Raw genomic sequence first — 6,939 nt, forward strand, 5'->3', positions numbered from 1 at the left:
AAACCCTGCCTGTGGTTTTGACTGGCAAATATTTATTCCCCTTTCCATTTTTGTTGTTGTTGTTTTGTTTCTGGATTGTTGTTTCGTTTGTTTTTTTTTTAAAGTAGACTCCATGCCCAACGTGGGGCTTGAACGTGAGGCCCTGAGATTGCGAGTGGCATGCTCTACACACCGAGCCCACCAGGCGTCAAAAATATTGTACAGACATGAGGGGTGCCTGGGTGGCTCAGTCGGTTAACCATCCGACTTCTGCTCTGGTCATGAACCCATGATCTCAAGGTCCCTGAGTTGGAACCCCGCCTGAGGCTCTGCGCTGACATCTCGGAGCCTGGAACCTGCTTCAGATTCTGTGTCTCCCCGGGGCGCCTGGGTGGCTCAGTCGGTTAAGCCTCCGACTTCGGCTCAGGTCATGATCTCACACCTTGTGAGTTCGAGCCCCGCATCAGGCTCTGTGCTGACAGCTCGGAGCTCGGAGCTCAGAGCCTGGAGCCTGCTTCGGTTTCTGTCTCTCTCTCTCTCTCTCTCTCTCTCTCTCTCTCTCTCAGCCCTTCCCTCACTCACTCTCTCTCTCTCTCAAAAAATAAATAAACATTAAAAAATTAAAAAAAAAAAAAAGGATTCTGCGTCTCCCCCTCTCTCTGCCCCTCCCCCACTCACTCTCTGCCTCTCTCAAAAATAAATAAACATTAAAACATTTTTTAAAACTGTACAGACACGAACGTTACATATTCACATTGACCAATGTTTTGTAAAAGTTGGACTACCGGAGTCTGAGTCCTAGGCGGCATTGGGTCCTCTGGAAAGAAGCTGCTGGGACTGAGTGAGGCGTGCAGGAGGTTGATTGGGGGTGCGGGGGGTGGAGGGTTAATAAGATAGAGGGAGGAGGCAGGTGTGGGCAAGGAGGGCCTCAGAGCTCTGAGCAACCGGACAAAGGCTTGGCCAGTCAAAGGGAGGCCTCTGGAAACAAAGATAGCCGGCTAGAGGAGCCCCACATGTGAAAACCCAGGAGAAATGGCCAGCAGAAATGGTCGGGCCCCAGTACCACCATGGAGCCCCGTACCACCCCCACCCCCCACCCCCCCACTGAGAGCCCCGAGAGAAGCAGTGCCCGCCCCGAGAGAAGCAGTGCCGGCCCCGTGTGCGACCTCCCTGGCCACCACTGTAGCCCCCGCTGTTCACGTGCCGTCGTGCCAGGTCCGGGGTGGCCAAGAAAGGGCCGGCGGGGCCATTTCCTCTGTTGGCTGTCCAGTGGCTCTTATTCCTGCTCGGGCTCGACCCTGATACCCTACGTTCATCTTAGGACTGATGGACAGTCCGGGGCCCTGGTCTCTGACGGTCCCATGGTAAGCATCCGTCTCTACAAGGGCCCAGCAGCATGCCAGGAGCTGCTTTTCAGAAGGCGGAGAGGTCTCTGGCGTCCGGGGCCTGGAGGAGGCCTGGCTCCAGAACCCGAAGGGAGGGCTCCCCTCCCCCCCCCCCCCCCCGCCCCCACCATGTGACCCTTCGGCGCCGTGGTGGTTTTGCCATAAACTCCACACAGCATCTCTTCCTTCACAGACCCGCCCGCGGCCGCCAACACGGTGGGGTCCGCCGGATCCTGTGGCCCCAACAGCAGGGCTGCCCCTCTGCACCTCGCAGGCCTTCAGAGCCCTTCTCTCTCTGCTCCGCACCCACCTCCCAAGGTGAGGGTCTTCCACGTCCCGCGGTGCGTGAGCCCAAAGCAGGGCGTCTACGTGTGGAATGGGTTGCTTCCAGAACCCACAGAGGCCCACCGGGCCCTGGGTTTCCTTCTCTTTCAGTAGTCCGCGGCGGCGGCGGGTGTACAAAGAGGAAGCAGTTTTTCGGGACTTTGGAGGGGATGTCCCACAACGGGAGTCCTTAAACGCTGTGCTGCCCTGTTTCTTTCACTGTAGGGTTTCCCTCCCTCTCTGACTGCGGGGCACCGGAGTGCCTGTATGTCTTGATGGCCTCTGGTGCGCCAGCCCCCCAGCTCATCCTGTCCCGTCGGTGTGATGCCACAGAGGGGATAGATTCGATACTGGGGTCTCTGGGATGAGCGGGTGGCCCAGGCCCCTTGGCCCCTTAGAGACTCGGGGGCACAGAAGGGGTGACGTTGCCCCAGGGTGGGGGGCAGATGTCAGCCTATAACTAACTAACTGTGCTTTTCTCCCCACCCCCCACCCCCGCAACCCGCCGGCAGACTGTCTATCCTTTGCCCATTTTCTGTTGCCTGTTCAACCGTAGGGTATCCATTCCCAGGAACTCAGAAACGGACGCCTTGCATCAGTTAGCCCAGGGTGTGCTTTGCTGGCAACGGGGTGTGCCCAACCCATGAGAAGAAATCCTCTGCGGGGGTTTTAGAAATTTCAGTTCCGGAGACGATCCCGGATCCCACCATGATTGGTTGCTCCGCTTTCTCTGTCGGGGACCGTAAGGTTTCTCGGGGTAGGAAGGCCCGTCTGCCTCTTTCATACCTTAGGCATCTGTCTCTCGGTCTTAGCACATAGCAGTCATTCAAGACATGTTTCCTGAACGCATAAACCCCAATTTGTAACACTCACTCGTTGGTTCCCCCTGCCTTCTATCAGCACCCCAGGAGCCTAACTCAATACTCCAACCATCCAGTCCCAAACGTGCTCAAACTTGCTAGCACTTGGGGAGAAGGAAAAGAAATGAGTGGGAAAGGGGAGGTTCGGAGTCTCATGAGGCTAAGGAGGCATGGAGAGAGATGACATCTTGCTATTTCTGTTGGGACCTGAGGGGACCCATAAAAGGGCACATAACGACACAGGGCAACAGACTAGGAAAACGAGAAGAAATTACGTGGTCGGTGTTCTAGATTTGGGTGTCTCTTCTTTCTTTCCTTCTGTCTGTTTTAGCCTATGAGAGGAAAAGAAGTCTCTTTTTAAGTAGAGAGTGTCACATATTTTTCCTCATGTAGGACACAGTTTTGTAGAAGGAGGTGTATGGATTGGGTGGAGGGATACTGTTGTTAGCTAGATTCATTTTTGTTTATTGTTATTATTTAATTTAAAAAATTTTACGTTTATTTATTTCGAGAGAGCGCGAGCGAGCAGGGGAGGGGGGAGAGCGAGAGAATCCCAAGCAAGATCCGCCCTGTCAGAGCAGGGCCTCACGTGGGGCTCAAACTCACCAACCGTGGTGAGATCATGACCTGAGCCGAAACCAAACGTCGGACGCCTAACCGACGGAGCCATCCAGGCACCCCTAGATTCCTTTTTTTTTTTTTTTTTTTTTTTTTTTTTTAATAGTCATGGGTCCCCCTCAGCGCTAGGAGAGATTGTAATCCAGATCTGCCCTAAAACATATAGGAGTATAAAAAAGACCCGATGATTACAGGTGGACAGAAACTGCAGGGAAACCCTGGAAATGTCCGCCAACACAAAGGTATTTTTTTAATCAAGAATGTACATTGTGGGGGCGCCTGGGCGGCTCAGTCGGTGAAGTGCCTGACTAGGGCTCAGGTCATGATCATCTATCTCATGGTTCCTGAGTTCCAGCCCCGCATCAGGCTTTCCGCTGTGAGCACAGAGCCTGTTTTGGATCCTCTGTTCCCCTCTTCTCTCTCTGCCCCTCCCCTGCTTGTGCTCTCTGCCTCTCTCCAAACAAACAAAGTTTAAAAACCTTAAAAAAAATAAATAAATAAAAATAAAAAAATAAAAAAGGTGTGTACATCGTGGGTGCTCCACAAATGTATTCCCCGTGAATGGAAAACCTGGGAGAGACAAGTGAGTGAGCAGGAACTCTCCGTTTCCACTGTGGGCACGAGCCACAGCCACTTGTAAATGTAAGGCCTTTCTCTAGTTGTGGCAGCGGACTGTCAAGAAGCCTGAAGGGGAAGCATGTCCCTGACAAGACAGAAAGTGGGTACTTTATACCAGGCGTTGGCCGACTACAGCCGGTACCCCTATTTGGCCCGGTCCGCTCTTGTAAGGTGCACTTTGACAACGGATCGTACATTTTTAAAGGGTTGTAAAAGAAAGAATATGTCACAGAGACCTTTGGGGGCCCGTGGAGCCTCAACTTTCTACGATGTGGCTGGCCCTTTAGAGAGAAAGCATGCCCCCCCTCCCGCCGCCCCGGCCCCAGTCTCATACCACCAACGGTGAGGTTAAGAAAACATTTCACCTTTGTGCAGAAGGCAAAAGGGAGCACGGTTGAGAAGGTATGTCACTTTGTAGGTATGGACTTCCTACGATGATAACCTTCCGCTTAAAAAGTGACCATCGACTTGGGGCGCCTGGGTGGCTCAGTCTGGTTGGGCCTCTCAGACCATGATCTCGCAGTCCGTGGGTTCCGGCCCGTGTCGGGGGGTCTCTCTTTCTCTCTCTGCCCCTCTTCCGCTCACGCTCTGTCTCTTTGAAAAACAAGTAAACACTAAAATTAAGACAAAACAAACAAACCACCTGCTTACAGTATTCAGTCATTTACACGCCATAGACCCCACACAGGTGCACGCCCAGGAGACGGAAGTAGTAAGAGAGGTGATCCCATCCCGTGTCGGGCTTGGTCGGACTCCACACCCGTCCAGCCTGGGAGCAAGGATTTGGAAACTTAAGCCCTAACAGCAGGAGTCCTTGCAAACTAACTCCTAGTTGCCACTGCCCAGAAGGTGCAGCTGAGAACAACAGTTTCAGAAAAAGCAAGGCTTCGCGCTATCTTACAGGCGCTCGTCGTGCACGCCAGCCCCGAAGCGAAGAAGAGAAACTGCTAACGCTAGGTGCTAGGCGCACCCGCCCGACACCAACACGAGCAGGACCCGAAACACGTTTATAACCGTATGCTGATCTTGAACACCACAAGTACTACCTCCCCCCAAAGGGAGGAGGGCACCGTTCCTGGAAGCACTGCAATACCAGGTCGATGCGCGGAGTGGACGGAGCAAGCTCCTATTCCATCTCCCAGCTCCAAAAATCCATTTAATATATTGTCCTCGGATAGAGGACGTATCAGATATTAAACTGATAAGAACAGATACTACACTTGATCTTAGCCAAAAGGCCGAGAAGCGATACCGCCCGTGCCCGCCTCCCCGCCACCGCCCTGCCCTCATCCACATTGCACTCACGGTGAGCCAGGTCACCCTCCTTCGAGGTCTCACCTCCCTCGCTTCTCGGACTTTGGTATGGGAGCCACACTAGGCAGCAGGCTCTTGTGCAGATTTTTAAATCTCTGCCTTTTAAAAGAGAAATTGTGTTCTCTGTCGTTGCTTCGTCGCGCTCACCCAGAGGCCATTTCTCATTTGAATGCCCCGCCCCTTCCGCGCGGCGAGGTGTAACCGCGCCCACCATTTCCCAGTTCTCTTGAAGGGCTTTGTGGGCTGGAGCAGAACCTAGGTTGAGGCCAAGCTCTCAGTTGGTTTAAAGCTTTTGCCTGCGTAAAGGCAGGACCAAGGGGGAGGTGGGGATGGGGGTCTGGGAACTGGGGAGTGTGGAAGGGGGGCTGGAGCAGAGTGGTCCGAGTTTGAAGAACGCCGTCCCGTCCCGTCATCACTGTAGGACCCTACGGGGCTTGCTGTATCCAGGGTGCTGGGAACCGAGAAGCGCCCGGCTGAGGTCTCCTGGAAAGGGCTCCAGAGAGAAGTTGGGACCCGAGATTGGGCCCTAACAGCGCTGCTACCCTGCCTTGGTCAGCAGGGCTCTTGGGCACGCTACTTGACCCGACCCCAGTCGAGCCTCCAGTGTCCCGGGTCAAGAGGTGGAAACCTTCGTGCCTTCCTGAATGGGGTCGAGGGAGCACGAAACGTAGCTAATGAGGTGACCTCAATTTAAGCCGTCTAGAATATGGGTCCTGGGTCCCACGAGGTACCAGTGAAGGGGCCATCGATTGTGACACTGAAACAACGGAGCGGCAGTACACAATACAATAGGACACGTTGGTTGTTTGGGTCCGACTTGTGCCCAGGGCTTTCTTTTCGGGTCAAACTTGCAAAGTTTACCTACAGATGGAACAGTTGAGACAGAGAGGTTAAGCAATTTGTCCAAGACCACACAGCTTAGTTGGTGGAAGAGGCTGGGTAAGGTCTAGGAAGTCAAGAGCTCAGGGCCTGGAAAGAGCACTAGAGTGCTCTAGTGTAGCACTAGAGTCCTAGTGTAGGAATTGGGAGTATAAGTCTGACGTTACTTTTTCTGGATGGCTACCCAGCCGTCCCGGCATCCTATACGGAATAGCCCACGGACTGTCAGGTTCAGACGCCACCCTGATCATGTATAAAAAAAAAAAAAAAAAAAAAAAAAAAAAGTCCTCATACGTATTTAGATATATTTCCGGATTTTCCTTCTCTCTCTCTCTCGTTTTAAAAAGATTTTAGTTTTAAGTAATCTCTACACCCAACGTGGGGCTCGAACTCACAACAACTCCAAGATCAGGAGTCACATGCTCTACCCACTGGCCCGCCAGGCACCCCTGGATTTTTCTATTAAAAATTCTTCTGATAACCTGTTTTTAACATTTTTGATGCAGGCGCGCCTGGACGGCTCAGCTGGTTAAGCAACCATCGGCTCCTGATTTCGGCTCAGGTCACCATCTCACAGTTTGTGAGTTCGAGCCCCTCAATGGGCAGTGCGGAGACTACTTGGGATTCTCTCTCTCTCTCTCTCTCTCTCTCTCTCTCTCTCTGTCTCTGTCTCTCTCACTCAAAACACAAACATATGCATAAATAAACAAACTTAAAATTTTCATTCAACTGATTCTCCAGTATCACACCTACTCCATGACTGGCACCTGTGGGCCCTGGGTCGGCAAGGGGCATCTGCCAAGCTCTTCCAGTCGTCTTCTGCGGCCATTCAGCTACTACACCCCCACAGAGCCTTGGGGATGCCCACGCACAGCAGGAGGGTGTCTGCCCCCCGCCCGCTGCCGAGGACACCAACTCCAACTCCAGGCGCTCCTGAGTGTTCCCTCCTCAGGCCTGGCAGG

The 6,939-nt window shown here is 53.2% G+C and overlaps 1 non-coding gene across 1 annotated transcript; it reads right to left on the reverse strand.

Moving 5' to 3' along the window:
- Positions 1–4,843: 4,843 nt before the first annotated feature.
- On the reverse strand, positions 4,844–5,034 carry LOC128774082 (U2 spliceosomal RNA). Its single transcript, XR_008418524.1, has one exon. It is a non-coding gene; the product is annotated as a U2 spliceosomal RNA (small nuclear RNA).
- Positions 5,035–6,939: the final 1,905 nt, after the last annotated feature.

Source organism: Panthera pardus, unplaced genomic scaffold (genome assembly GCF_024362965.1).
Source record: "Panthera pardus isolate Hobbes unplaced genomic scaffold, ASM2436296v1 HiC_scaffold_271, whole genome shotgun sequence".
Taxonomy (NCBI): domain Eukaryota; kingdom Metazoa; phylum Chordata; class Mammalia; order Carnivora; family Felidae; genus Panthera; species Panthera pardus.